Source organism: Gasterosteus aculeatus, chromosome 9 (genome assembly GCF_964276395.1).
Source record: "Gasterosteus aculeatus chromosome 9, fGasAcu3.hap1.1, whole genome shotgun sequence".
In the NCBI taxonomy this organism is placed as follows: domain Eukaryota; kingdom Metazoa; phylum Chordata; class Actinopteri; order Perciformes; family Gasterosteidae; genus Gasterosteus; species Gasterosteus aculeatus.
In genome coordinates this window covers 21,406,755-21,421,924 of record NC_135696.1, presented here as the reverse complement: position 1 = coordinate 21,421,924, position 15,170 = coordinate 21,406,755, and the positions used below count along the sequence as shown (strand labels likewise).

The window sequence follows — 15,170 nt, the reverse complement described above, 5'->3', positions numbered from 1 at the left end:
ATTCTTTTTTTTTCTTCTTATTACCGGGGCAGAGAACCCGGAAGCATCAGAAGCTGCCGAGTGGTAAGAACAAGAGGTGGACTCACTGACACTAGTGTCACACTTTGGCACCAACAAAGCGCTCAGGAAGCTGCAGAGATGTTATTGTGCTGCTGGACAGTGCCGTCAATAAATTGCCTCTGTATTGGCAATCTTTGGTTTGCTGCCCCTTTAGCTGGCTTCTTGTTGTTCTTTGCCATCAGGCACAGGTGGGAGTGATGTTTCGACGCAGACACACAAAAGATTTTCCAGTGATGGTTGTAGTTGAGGTTTGTAATTTATTGCAGGCAATTGTATAAACAGATGAACATACCGGTTGAACGTGCTCCTATTGATGGTGGTCTGTCTTTGTGGTCTGGTGAGAACTGTCTGGTGCTCCCCTACCTGTGCCTCGCTTCCTGTCACCTACATCCCTTATGTACACCCAGGTGCACCTAATCACCGCCACCTAGTGTCCAAAGTGTAAATATAAATACAGTGTAACAAACAAAATATACTTTGCCAACAACAACACATAATGGCCCCTACACACCGGCCCCTAATTGTCTTTTATAACAATTACCAAAAAATAATAAGGGAATGTGTTGGCAATTAATTCTCTTTGCTGATTCTTCAGTCTTCTTTTGAAGTAGTCATTTTTGGGGCCCGGGGCTCCAAAACTTGGAACCTGGTGGTATCTGGTCCTTACCACCAGGCCTTACTAAATCTCAGTTTCTTTGATCAGACATATCTTCGTTATTGGTCTTTCCAATATGTTGTTTTTTGTCTGAAGTCGGACGGTACGCACAAGGCCTTGTGCATCTGCTTTCGTCTCCAGTATTCTACCCATTAACCAGGAGCCTCGTGGTGCAGTGGAGTCGACCACCACAACTATGTCACCTGGGGCGAAGTTCCTTTTTACCTTTGACCACCGCTGTCGTTCTTGAATTAATGGTAAGTACTCCTGTGTCCACCTTTTCCAGAAGAGATCTGCCATGTATTGTACTTGTCTCCATCTGCGCCTTAAATACAAGTCCTCTCTTACGAAGAGTCCAGGTGGTAGTATCGGCTTGGTTTTCAACAGAAGGAGGTGGTTTGGGGTGAGTGCTTCCAGGTCCATTGGGTCCTCTGAGAGCTTGGTAATGGGTCGATCATTTAGAATTGCTTCAACTTCACAAATTAAAGTTTGCAATCCTTCATCATCCAGAACTTGTTGGCTAAGAACAGAGCGCAGCACGTTTCGGACAATGCGGATCAAACGCTCCCATACACCGCCGTGATGAGATCCTGCTGGGGGGTTAAAGTGCCATTTAATTCCCTTCTGAAGCATAGCTGTCTGGATTTTGTCCTGATTCAAGGCATTAAGTGCTTCTCTCAATTCTCTTTCAGCTCCAACAAAGTTTGTTGCGTTGTCTGATCTTAAAGACTGCACTTGACCTCGCCGACAAATAAATCTTCGTAGTGTATGGATGCAGGAGTCGGTGTCAAGAGTATATGCAACTTCGAGATGCACTGCCCTGCTTGCCATGCAGGTGAAGATTACGCCATATCTTTTAACAAGACTTCGTCCTTTATTGATCGCTATAGGGCCGAAGTAGTCTACTCCTACGTCTGTAAATGGAGGCTTGTCTGGTAGAATCCTTTCCAGAGGTAAGTCTGCCATTTTCTGTTGTCCAACTCTTCCCTGCAGTAGTTTGCACACAACACAGTTTGTTATGATCCTTCTTGCTGCAGAGTTAGCTTTGATAATCCAGTACTTTTTACGGAGTCGGGACAGCATATGATTTCTTCCCCCATGGCCAATTTGTTCGTGGATATGTCGTAGCAATAGTGTGGATACGTGCAGGTCTTTCGAGAGAATCACTGGGTGCTTGGCCTCTTCAGGCATCGCTAGTCTACTCAGGCGACCGCCGACTCTCAGAAGTCCATCGTCCAACACCGGGTCCAGCTTGTACAGATGACTGCTTCTTTTAACACCATTTTTACCAGCCCCTAGTGTGGATAGTTCTTCAAAGCTTTGCCTTTGACTGAAAGAGATAACAGCACGTTCTGCATGCATCAAGTCCTCGTGATTTAAACACTGTCTTTGGAGTGTTGCTTTAAAGGCGTGCATTTCCTTTAGTTGGCTGGCCTCGTCTTTTAAAATACTCACAGCGGTCTGGATCTCCTTTCTTTTTCTAGTCAGCAGTAATAGAGTTGTTTTTACTTTAAGTAGCCACGCTACAGCTGTCATTAGACTTTTCCAGGAAGAGAAATAACTCATCAAAGAGCTGGTGGGGTTCAATGGACCTTTCACAATGAGGTTACTTGTGATGTCTTGCTTGACTTCTGGATCATTGACAGAGATTGTGGTTTCCAAAAAAGGTTTCTGCCATTCTTTTTCTGGTTGATAGAGAAACTCTGGTCCTTTGATCCATCTCCTGCAGTTTAAGAAGCGGTTTGCCGTTAGTCCTCTAGAGGCTTCATCTGCTGGATTTTCCTTTGTGCTGACATATCTCCATTGTGACACGTCGGTAGCGTCCCTTACGAAGGAGATTCTATTTGCTACGAAGGTTCGGAAACGTTTTGTTTCGTTGGTGATGTATTTCAGCACTGTTGTGCTATCCGTCCAGAAGGTGGATTTGTTCAGCTGAAGCTGTAATTCTCTCCGAAGCATTATATCAACTTTGACAGCTAGAACTGCAGCAGTAAGCTCCAATCTGGGAATCGTTACTTGCTTTAATGGTGCTACTCTTGCTTTCCCTATCATGAAGGCAATGTGCACCTCCTTTTTGTTGTTTTCCAGTCGAAGATATGAAACTGTACCATATCCACTTTCGCTGGCGTCTGAAAAGTGGTGTAACTGTGCATGTCCAATTTGACCAAAGTTTGTGGGCTTCATGCAGCGGTCCACTTTTAACTCTGTCATGTTGTTTAGATCTGTCAGCCATTGTGTCCATTGTTGAGAAATGGTTTGGGGTATGTTTTCATCCCATCCAAGGTGTTTTCTACAGAGTTCCTGCATAATCAGTTTGGCTGGCAGAACAAATGGCGCCAGGAATCCCAAAGGGTCGTATACAGAGCCAACCACAGACAGGATGCCGCGCCTGGTGTATGCTCGTGAGGGTGCAGTCATTCTGAACGTGAACACGTCTGTCTCAACGCACCAGTGCAATCCTAGTGCCCTTTCCGTCGGCAGGTTGTCCTTGTCCAAGTCCAACTCTTTTATTTCCTTGGTTTGGTTTTCTTGTGGAATTGATGCCAATACCTTACGGCTGTTGCTGATCCACTTAGACAGTATGAATCCTCCCTTCTGGCAGAGAGTGGTCAGGTCTCTTACCATAAGAACAGCGCCCTGTTCTGTAGACATTGATTTCAAACAATCATCTACGTAAAAGTTGTTTTTTACAGTGTCTATAACCTCTGCTGGAAAGTGAGTTAGGTTATCTTCAGTGGTCTTTCTTAGTGCAAAATTTGCACAACTCGGCGATGACACTGCTCCAAAGAGGTGTACTTTCATCCGATATTCGACGAGATCCTGCTGCACGTCACCATCAGGCCACCATAGGAATCGCAAGTAGTCAATATGGTTGTCTGACACTTTGACCTGGTGAAACATTGCTTTGATGTCAGCCATCAGGGCAACAGGCTCTTGTCTGAATCTGAGGAGTACTCCTATAAGTGAGTTGGTAAGATCTGGACCCTGTAGCAATTGTTCATTGAGCGATGTTCCTTTGAAGCCAGCGCCGCAGTCGAAGACCACTCTCAAGGTTCCTCTCCTCGGGTGATACACCCCGTGATGTGGGATGTACCAGAGTTTCCCATCAGTACGATTCAGTTGATCCTCTGGTATCCTTTCCGCATAGCCGTTGTTAACCATTTCTTTGAGAAAAGTTGTATATTCTTTGCGAAACATCTCCTTTTTAACAAACTTGCGTTTCAGGCTTTGGATGCGTTGCTCTGCTATGCAACGGTTGTTTGGCATGCGGGGATTTTCTTGCTTGAAAGGTAAGTCTATACAATAGTGACCATCTGTAATTTTTGATAAGTGATTCACGATATCCAGGAATTTTATTTCTTCTCTGGACATTTCCTCTCTTTCATTGCTGCTTTCTTCATTGTAGTCATGATTGTATTGTTTAACCAGTAGCTCCTCTAAGTTCACGATGGACAGTCGGTTGACAGCAGCAGCAGGGCAGCCATTCTCATCCCTGCTGTTGTCTCCTCTCAAAGGACCATATATGACCCACCCCAATAGGGTCCTCACAGCGTATGGTCCATTGGCTTGGCTATTGACCACCTCCCAAGGTTCCAATGCCTTAGAAGCATTTGTGCCTATGAGCAGGTCAATGCCAGAATCTATTTCATGAATCTTGACGTCCTTCAAGTAAGGCCATTGCATCAGGTCTTCTTGTCTGGGAATGTTGAGCTTGGAAACAGGCATGATCTTATGTGTAAATACATTGGGCAGTTGTATGAAATCAGTTTTGTCCAGACTTGATATCTCTAAACCTGGGATATGATGACTAGTCACAGGTTTCACTTGGTTCATTGTACGTAAAAGAATACTAGTCTTTTGTCCTGTTACATTCAGTCTTCTCATCAGGCTTTCTGTGCAGAAGGTGGCTGAGCTTCCATGGTCCAAAAACGCATACGTCTGCAACACAGTGTCTCCTTTGGGGGTCTTCACTTGTACTGGCACAATAGAGAAGAGACAGGCTATTTCACCGGCCCCAATATGCCCACATGTATGAGGTGAGAGAACAGCATTGCTCCCAATTGATTTTCCATTCAATTCTGTTTTCCTTCCTATGTCTCTTTGTTCAATGTGAAGTATTTCAGGATGATTTTTGTTGCAGATGTCACAAGTCAAACGACTATCGCAGTCTTTGCTCATGTGTCCTACCTTCAAACAGCCAAAACAGACTCCCCTTTTCTTTAAGAAGTCAATTTTTTCCCTGTGCATCTTTTTCCTAATTTGTGGACACCGCGCCAACGCGTGAACATCTCTCTCACAGAACAAACAGGAATTTTGAGGGTTGGTGACGGATACATTTTTCATTCCACTTGTCATTTTTTCTTGTATTGGCATTTCCACAGGTGTTGCAGTAGTTGCAAAACTGCTTCCTCTTGGTCTCGGCCTCTCTCTTGCTGTGACATAGGGTTTGACGGATGTAGTTGTCTTAGCATCCTGGATGTTCCCAAAAAGTGGATCCGACAATATCTTCACTTGTCTCTCCATGAAGTCTACCAAGTCAGAGAAACTAGCTCGACGTCCATGTTGTTCCTGGAGCTGACATGCCCTATTCCTCGACTTGTCTCTGAGCTTGTAAGGCAGTTTCAGAAGAATGGTCTTCATACTGGAAGCGACGTTCAACTCCTCCATATAGGTGAGTTGTTCCATTGCATTGCAACAACCTCTCAGGAATAATGTAAACGCTTGCAATGCTTTCACGTCCTCTGGCTTAATCGCTGGCCAGGCAAACGCTTTGTTCATGTATGCTGTAGCAATCTTATGTTCGCTACCAAAATGTTCTTTAAGCAGTTCTTTTGCTCTTTTATAGCCCTCAGCCGAAGACAAATGTTGACAGCTGTGGACTAAATCCTTTGGATACCCTCTGGTATATTGCTCTAGGAAATGCAGGCAGTCACTGTAGTCATCAGTCTTTCTTTCCACTCCTCTCTCGAATGCCCTGATGAAAACTCCATATTGCAAGGGATCACCATCATAAACGGGAATATCTCTTGGTGGTAAAGTAGAAGAGAGATTGTGTTGAGCTAGAAGAGTGGTTATGTCACTTTGCTTCTGAATGATGTGATAGATATCACCTTGATTATGATCATTATATCCAGGTTGTGTTAGAGGAGTCATATCCTGAGCTCTAACAGATGGTCCATCAGCGCTTTCCTTTGGCTGAACAACCTGTTGCTGGGAAGAAGATTCTGTTCCTGTCCGCACATTCAGTCTTTGTTGCACTTGATCGGGAAAATAGGTGTTTGCATGTGGATTTTCTTTGACTGACCTTTTCCATTGAACAGTTCCTTTTTCCAAATAAGAGTTCATTCCGTCTGACACTCTTGAGCTATTTCTTGATTCAAGTACATTGATTTTTGCATTGGTTGCTGCCAGTTCAGTCTCTAGTTCCAGTTGTTCTTTCTTCCTTTTCAGTTGTTCTTCCTGCCTTTTCAGTTGTTCTTCCTGAGCCTCCAGGTCGTGCATTTTCTGCAGAGCGGCGACCCGTTCCATGAGAGCAGCCTTTTCTGCATGAGCTTTAATGCGAGCAGAGGATGTTGAAGAGGCACGTGATGAAGAACTTGATTTGTTGCTTGATTTGGGTTTTGACACATTAGAAATACTGTCATCAGGTCCAATGTCATCTGTGATTATATTTTCGGCAATGGTATGCGTTGCATGCCATCCAACCTCTGAAAACCACACATTTACATCCTGTATAAAACCATCAAAAATTGTCATTTTTTGTTGAAACCAGTGATTTTGCTTTTCAAGTTCACTTTCAGGCAATGGTAACTTCACCAATGACTCATGACTTCTTTTGGCATCATTACAGAGGTTGATTAATGTAACCAAGTTAGATTGCACTTCATTTGCATTCCCTTTTGATTTCATGAGCTCTTTCTGAAACTCCATTGACTTCTTAGCTTGCTTACATTTCAAGTTTCTTGCTTTCTGACAGTTTTCAATGAACATTTCCAAACCTTTATCAGTGTGTCTAGTAACCCTTTTTCCCTTTTCAGAATCCAATGCAACATTGCCATTTTGTGACCGAACGTCAGACTTGACTAAGGACATATTTGTTTGTGATCCAGTAAACCGCACTGAAGGCAGAATGCGTCGTGCGGCTTATATTGTAGTGAGAGTCAATGAGATTCAGTGTTGCGGTTTCTGGTGCTATAGCTTTTCCAATAAAGCTTAGTGTTGCACGTACCTCCTCCGTGGCTCCTTGTTGTTTGGAGTTTCCAATCTCCTTCCATTAGCTCGCACAGGTGGCGTCAATCTTCCGTCGATTGGGCTGCCCGCGTCTGCCCTGGCAATCCTTATCCAGTTCCAATACCTTCACCGGCTCAATTTTCACTCATAGAGCGCAGTTCTCACCTTTTGTATTGGCAATCTTAGGTTTGCTGCCCCTTTAGCTGGCTTCTTGTTGTTCTTTGCCATCAGGCACAGGTGGGAGTGATGTTTCGACGCAGACACACAAAAGATTTTCCAGTGATGGTTGTAGTTGAGGTTTGTAATTTATTGCAGGCAATTGTATAAACAGATGAACATACCGGTTGAACGTGCTCCTATTGATGGTGGTCTGTCTTCGTGGTCTGGTGAGAACTGTCTGGTGCTCCCCTACCTGTGCCTCGCTTCCTGTCACCTACATCCCTTATGTACACCCAGGTGCACCTAATCACCGCCACCTAGTGTCCAAAGTGTAAATATAAATACAGTGTAACAAACAAAATATACTTTGCCAACAACAACACATAATGGCCCCTACAGCCTCAATTTTTCAAGATGGACTCAAATGCCTGATTGGTGTTACAAGAAGACATCAGCACATGTTATATTTATGACTTTCTTGTACTTAGGTCAAATATAGAATGTGAAATTATGCAATGACCATCATATCTCACTGTTGGCATGTTCTGCTCACCGCACAGCGTGTGGCATTGAGGCCAAACAGTTCAGTTTTGGTTTCATCTGACCAGAGCATCTTCTTCCCCAAATAGGATTTCTTGGCTGGGAGATTGCTTTTTCAACTGCAGGCAACTGTGTCCAATCAACTGACACAGGCTGCATGGCATCGGAGACAGGAGTCTCCGATGCCATGCACTGGACACTTTAACACAAAAGGGACATTAGAGACTTTCATCAAAGGATGTGATGGAGAAATGTGTGTAACCCTTCAAAATGTTTCATTGAATGAACAAGGTTATAAATTGCAGATGGTGTGGCCTTGATAAAAAATTGAGCTGGAGTGTCTCACACTGATGCCAGTCTCCTTGCTGTAGAGACACAACAAGTTGGTTTGGAGGCCACCTGTAGGTATGAAATCTGCCTGGCCCTGTTATGGGAGGAGGACGGTTCTTGGCAGTCTACTGAGCGCGTAGCTGTTGTGCCCTTTTTTCCCTTGCAAGGAAATAAACGGAGAAAGACATTTGACTCCGAGCCTTATTCTTATTTACCGATTGTCTGTGCAAAGTCTTCCACAACAAGGAGCTTCCATGTGATTATTTGTTGTGCTTACAGATGTGTTTATAATAAACTGCTGTACATTTATGTTTTGATTGGGATTATATGTTTAAATGAGTAGATAACAAACTGGACGAAATTCAGCTGCTGATGAGGAGAGACAGAGACTTCTCTACATCCTCCGTCTTGTGCTTCACGGAGACGTGGCTCTGCGGATCGATACCGGACTCCGCGCGCCAGCTGGCGGGCTTCCAGCTGCTCCGAGCGGACCGCGACACGGAGCTCTCCGGCAAGACGAAGGGTGGAGGAATCTGCTTCTACTTCAACAACAGCTGGTGCAACGACGTAACGGTGACCCTACAACACTGTTCTCCTGATCTGGAAAGTTTCTCCATCAACTGCAAACCCTTTTATTCCCCCCGTGAGTTCGCTTCATTCATCCTGGTCGGTGTTTACATGCCGCCGGCGGGCAACGTGCACGAGGCTCAGCGGACACTCGCCGACCAGATACGGCGTGTGGAGCGGACCAACCCGGACTCTTTAGTTATTGTCCTCGGGGACTTTAACAAAGGAAATCTCAGCCATGAACTCCCTAAATACAGACAGTTTATTAAATGCCCACCAGAGAGGAGAACACGCTGGATCACTGTTACACCACAGTAAGCAGGGCTTATCACGCCGTCCCTCGTGCTGCACTGGGACACTCTGACCACGTCATGGTCCATCTGATTCCTGCATACAGGCAGAAACTAAAGCTCTGCAAACCTGTGGTGAGGGAATTCAAGAAGTGGACCAGTGAGGCGCTGGAGGATCTTCGTGTGTGCTTTGACTGTACAGACTGGGATGTTTTCAGCTACTGACAGTCTGGATGAGTTCACAGAGGCTGTAACTTCCTACATCGGCTTCTGTGAGGACAGCTGTGTACCATCATGCACCAGGGTGAGTTACAACAACGACAAACCCTGGTTCACAGCGGAGCTCAGAACACTACGCCTGCAGAAGGATCAGGCATTGAGGAGCGGGGAGAAAGACTTGTACACAGAGGCAAAATACAAGTTTGGCAAGGCGGTGAGAGACGCTAAACGACTGTACTCTGAGAAACTCCAACAACAGTTCTCAGCAAGTGACTCTGCTTCGGTCTGGAGAGGCCTCAAACACCTCACCAACTACAAGCCAAAAACCCCCCACTCCATGAATGACCTCCGCCTGGCAGACGAGCTGAATGACGTTCTACTGCAGATTTGAAAGACAATGTCCTGATCCCATCCCCCACAGCTCCACCAACCTGCTGCAGTCCCCCTCTCCTCCCTCCCACAGCCCATCAGGTGCTCACGCCTCTTCATCATTATCACCTTCCCCTCCCCCACCAGCAACGACCCTCTCTATTCTGGAGAGAGACGTTAACCGGCTCTTTAGAAGACTAAATCCCCGTAAGGCAGCCGGTCCGGACTCCGTTTCCCCTCACTCCCTGAAGCATTGTGCTCACCAGCTGTCTCCGGTGTTCACTGACATCTTCAACACCTCCCTGGAGACATGCCACGTACCAGCCTGCTTCAAGGCCTCCACCATCATCCCTGTCCCCAAGAAGCCCAGGATCACAGGACTCAATGACTACAGGCCCGTCGCCCTGACCTCTGTAGTCATGAAGTCTTTTGAACGGCTAGTCCTGACCCACCTGAAGACCCTCACCGACCCCCTCACCGACCCCCTGCAGTTCGCCTACAGAGCCAACAGGTCTGTGGACGATGCTGTCAACATGGCCCTCCACTACATCCTCCAGCATCTGGACTCCCCAGGAACCTACGCCAGGATCCTGTTTGTGGACTTCAGCTCTGCTTTCAACACCATCATCCCGTCTCTGCTGCAGGACAAACTGTCCCAGCTGCACGTGCCCGACTCCACCTGCAAGTGGATCACTGACTTCCTGTCTGACAGGAAGCAGCACGTGAAGCTGGGGAAACATGTCTCAGCCTCTCGGATCATCAGCACCGGTTCCCCCCAAGGCTGCGTTCACTCCCCTCTGCTCTTCTCCCTGTACACTAACAGCTGCACCTCCAGCCACCAGTCCGTCAAGCTCCTGAAGTTCGCGGATGACACCACCCTCATTGGACTAATCTCTGGCGGGGACGAGTCCGCCTACAGGTGGGAGTCTGACCATCTGGTGTCGTGGTGCAGCCAGAACAACCTGGAGCTCAACGCTCTAAAGACAGTGGAGATGGTTGTGGATTTCCGGCGGAACAGAGCCCCACCCTCCCCCATCACCCTGTGTGACTCCCCCGTCACTATTGTGGATTCCTTCCGTTTCCTGGGCTCCATCATCACCCAGGACCTCAAGTGGGAGCTGAACATCAGCTCCATCACCAAGAAGGCTCAGCAGAGGTTGTTCTTCCTGAGGCAGCTGAAGAAACTCAACCTGCCAAAGACGATGATGGTCCACTTCTACACGGCAATCTTCGAGTCCATCCTCTGCTCCTCCATCACCGTCTGGTACGCTGCAGCCACAGCCAAGGACAAGGGCAGGCTGCAGCGTGTCATCCGCTCTGCGGAGAGGGTGATCGGCTGCAATCTGCCGTCCCTGCAGGACTTGTTCGCTTCCAGGTCTCTGAAGCGAGATAAAAAGATCGCGGCCGACCCCTCCCACCCCAGACAAAAACTGTTTGTGGCCCTTCCATCTGGCAGGAGGCTGAGGTCCATCAGGACTAAGACCTCCGGCCACACGAACAGTTTCTTCCCGTCGGCAGTCGGGCTCATCAACAGAGCCCGGTCCCCCACTGACTGGCCATAACATTCCACTGGTCACTCCCCTTCATACCGCACATGCCACTTTAACTGCAATTCATCACTTTGTCACTTGTCACTTTGTCTCTTGTCTGTTACTTGTTTGTTAGTGCACTTTATGCTTAATATTTTTCTTTTTTACTTTTTAATATTTAATTTTTTTTTTAAACTTTATTCTCTTGTTTTATACTAACCCATAGCCTTAGCCTTATTCTACTAACCCATTGCATTAGCATTTCATTCCACTTTATTTTATTACTTGTGCACTGTTGTCTTGTCTGTCTACTGTCGCGCACTAATCGCCAAGACAAATTCCTTGTATGTTTGACATATTTTGGGTAATAAATGTTTCCTGATTCCTGATTCCTGAGTTGGAATCCCTGAAGAGATTCTGACTGACCAGGACACCTCGTTCATGTCGCGCACACCGAGAGAACTTTACGGGTTACTGGGCATTAAGTCCGTTCGTATAATGGGTGTGCGTGTATCACCCGCAGACGGATGGGCTGGTGGAGCGTATGAATAAGACTTCGATGTCCATGATCCGTAAATTGATTAGCGAAGATGAACGTAATTGGGACCACTGGCTTGACCCTCTGTTGTTCGCAGTGCGGGAGGTCCCCCCCAGCGACGATTCACACCGGGAGAAAAGGTACTTGTATTGGTTCCTTCTTCCAACTCTAAACTAGCAAAGTGGCAACGGCCCTTTGACGTCACACGGCAGGTGGGGGACGTTGACTACGAGGTGGTGCGGTCTGACAGAGGCGGAAATACACAGATATACCACCTGAACCTCCTGAAAGCCTGGAGGGGGGTGGAGTCTGTCTCTCTGGTCTCGAGGAGACCGAGGAGCTGGGGCCGGATGTTCCAAAAGCAGGTAATCATACCTCGCTCCCTCGAGAGGCTCATCTCTCCGAGAGCCTCTTGAGGGAGAGGGCGGACGTTGCCAGGTTGCAGGAGCGTTTTGCTAATGTGTTCTCTCCCTTGCCAGGCCGGACCGACCTCATAGTGCACAGTATCGAGAAGGCCCCGGGCGTGACGGTGAGGTCACGAACCTACAGGTTACCCGAACACAAGAAAGAAGTGGTTCGGAGGGAATTGGCCACTATGTTGGGGGTAATAGAAGAGTCCAACAGTGCCTGGTGCAGTCCCATCGTCCTTGTGGCTAAGAAGGATGGATCTGTACGGTTCTGCGTGGACTATCGCAGGGTGAATGACGTGTCGCGGTTCCATGCCTACCCAATGCCCCGGGTCGACGAACTCCTGGACCGGCTAGGCACTGCACGTTTCTTCACAACACTGGATTTAACCAAGGGCTACTGGCAGATTCCTCTGTCGCCAGAGTCCATGGAGAAAACGGCATTCTCCACCCCATACGGTTTGTACCAATTTACCACACTTCTCTTGTTTGGGGCCCCGGCCACGTTTCAGCCCCTCATAGATCGGGTGCTGCGTCCGCAATCTGCAAATGCTGCCGCCTACCTGGACAACGTTATTATCCACAGCACCACCTGGGCGGAACATGTGCGGCAGGTGGGCGCGGTGCTGGAGGCGCTGGGACGGGCAGGGCTCACCGCCAACCCGGGGAAGTGTGCAATTGAACGGGTGGAGGTACGGTATTTGGGATACCACTTGGGGGACGGGCAGGTGCGCCCTCAGGTGGACAAGACGGCAGCTATTGCGGCCTGCCCGCGGCCCAAGACAAAAAAAGAGGTGAGGCGGTTCTTGGGGCTGGCAGGGTATTACAGGCGGTTCATCCCCGGCTTCGCGGACCTCACCAGCCCCTTGACCGACCTGACCCGGAAAGGTGCGTCAGATCTGGTCCAGTGGTTGGAGCAGTGCCAGCAGGCGTTTGAGAAGGTGAAGCAGGCTCTCTGTGGGGAACCACTCCTTCATACTCCTAACTTCTTTGTCCCATTTATTCTGCAGACCGACGCATCGAACAGGGGGCTGGGGGCCGTTTTGTCCCAGGAGGTGGGGGGGGTGGACCGCCCCGTGATGTACATCGGCAGGAAGCTGTCCGAGAGGGAGGCCAGGTACAGCACAGTGGAAAAGGAGTGCCTGGCCATCCAGTGGGCGGTCGACTCCATACGCTACTACCTCCTGGGACGCTCATTCACCCTCTGTTCGGACCACGCCCCGCTCCAATGGCTCCACCGCATGAAAGATGCCAACGCCCGGATCACTTGGTATCTGGCTCTACAGCCTTTTAAATTCAATGTGGTCCATAGGCCGGGGGCGCAGATGGCTGTGGCCGATTTCCTCTCCCTCTCCTGAAAGGGGGGGAGGGTGGGGAGTAGGTTCGGTCGGATGGCTCCCCGGCCTAAGTCGGGCGGTGGGGGTATGTGGTGGCCGGCGTGGTTTGGCTCGGCTGCAGAGGGGACAGAGAAGGGAGTGGTTCGGGGAACGGTGCCGGAGGGAGGCATAATCACCCTCAGCTGATATTAATCAGTGTGTGTTTGTTCTGCGTTTTAAGAAGGAGAGATCCGGCGACAGCGGGGGGGCAGAGTCTGGCGGAGAAGCTGGAGCCGGACGCGTGGTAAATAAGAGTGTGAAATAAAGTCTGTTAAAACGCTACGCTGTATCCTCGTCCTTCCACGTTCCCCCAAAGGACCGCACGTTACAGTGCGTTCGGCATTTTTTTGTGCGTACGCACCCTTTGTACATGAGGCCTCTGGTCTCTTGGCTGCCCACAGGTGTATTGTTGGAGAAAGTGTCGACAGTCACTCCTATTAGTCGTCTTCTTCTCCACTCCATTTCCAAAAGCTCTGATGATGAAAGACCTGTATTGAAGAGGGTGTCCATCGAACACAGGAATGTTTCTGACAGGAAGGACAGAGCATAGATTTTGCTGAGCCAGCAGAGCAGAGATTTTATTTTGCCTCTGCATAACATTTACTATGTCACTCTGATAGCTCTCAGTAAGACCTTGTATATGAGGTTGCACTAATTGTGCTTGATAACAAAGCAATAACACATTTTTCATCCATTTTAACTGCAGGTTTTGGTATAGGAGTTGAACTGGCTTGCTTTCCTCTAAAGGTAAGTTCATAAACGACGCATGCATTTCATTTGCGTCTTAGCAAAACTTGATGAACTTCGTAAGCTCAGCATTCACTGACTTGAGATTTTCATTGATGCCATTAACGCTAGTTCTCAAAGTTCTCCATCCTTGGCTTGTTTATATCTTCTGTTCCTTTCCGCTGATACATTTCGGTGAAGAAGTCCAAGCTTTTAGAAGTAAATTTAGTTTCTCTTTTTTCTGCCATTGTCTCAACGTCGTTTGCCGTTCGTACGTCAGACATTTTGAATGCTTGCTCTTGTTTAACATGCAGGCGGAGTGCAAGAAAAACAGCAAAATGTGGTTATTTTCCGATCAAGTCCATTTCTAACAATAATCCCCATCGTAGCTTCTGAAACTTCAAACATTTCCATCGCTGTGGTTACGACTTTTGAATCCCACTCGTTCAGCCATTTTCCTTTCCAGCAGTCGTATCACATACACAATTTACTCTCTGACGTTTCAGCGCCGTTGTCGATTGGTCCTCCTCGTTCAAGGGTGAAGTTTTTACTTTATAGTTTTCATGATGTAGTGGCCATTTGTCCTTGGGGCCAATAAACCATTACTGTTGAGTTGAGTTGCAGACCGAGCCCCTCTCAGGCTGGAGGCGGAGATTTGAATGCACCAGGTGGAGATGATCTGGCGATCAGGGGGGTTGGAGGCACTCACTCACAGGACAGTGAAGAGCGAGCAGTGTGAGAAAGCGAGATTGAAGAGCTTGGAAAGAGGAGACTGCAGGAATAAAGCTTGCAAAGACTGAAGAAGGAGCCGGTGAGCTTTTGAGTGGCTGACTACTTATGGCATCAAATGCAAGATCAAATGTCCATATATTTAATGTGTGTTTTAAAAAGTATTCAAGCTAAAAGTAATTGGATAAAAATTGATTTGTGTGTATTCAGCGGAGTTAAAAGCTGCTAAAGTTTATAAGGTTAAAATCATCATTAAATAGTTTTTTAAAAATGTATTTAATTTAGTCTTGGGATACTTTAAATTTGGGTTGTCTTTCTACTTATTTTTGAGGTTAATTTCCAGTAGATTATAAATTAAGTATGTGATGTTGGGTATGTGAATTGATTATGGTTTCTTGGGTTATATTTCTTTGACCTTCTATTTGTGTTTTGTATTTCAAGGTTT

The 15,170-nt window shown here is 47.4% G+C and overlaps 1 protein-coding gene and 1 long non-coding RNA gene across 3 annotated transcripts in view; one reads left to right on the top strand and one right to left on the bottom strand.

Moving 5' to 3' along the window:
* LOC120815147 (pregnancy-specific beta-1-glycoprotein 2-like) overlaps positions 1 to 15,170 on the bottom strand; it is a 99,419-nt gene that overhangs the window by 56,155 nt on the left and 28,094 nt on the right. The gene's annotated exons all lie outside the window — the stretch shown is intronic.
* Positions 1,600 to 5,303, top strand: LOC144411582 (uncharacterized). Of its 2 annotated transcripts, XR_013468768.1 has the most exons (4): positions 1,600 to 1,668; positions 3,941 to 4,005; positions 4,617 to 4,752; positions 5,098 to 5,303. It is a non-coding gene; the product is annotated as an uncharacterized LOC144411582 (long non-coding RNA). The 2 variants fall into 2 exon arrangements; XR_013468767.1 differs by lacking the exon at positions 1,600 to 1,668 and having other exon boundaries at positions 3,250 to 4,005.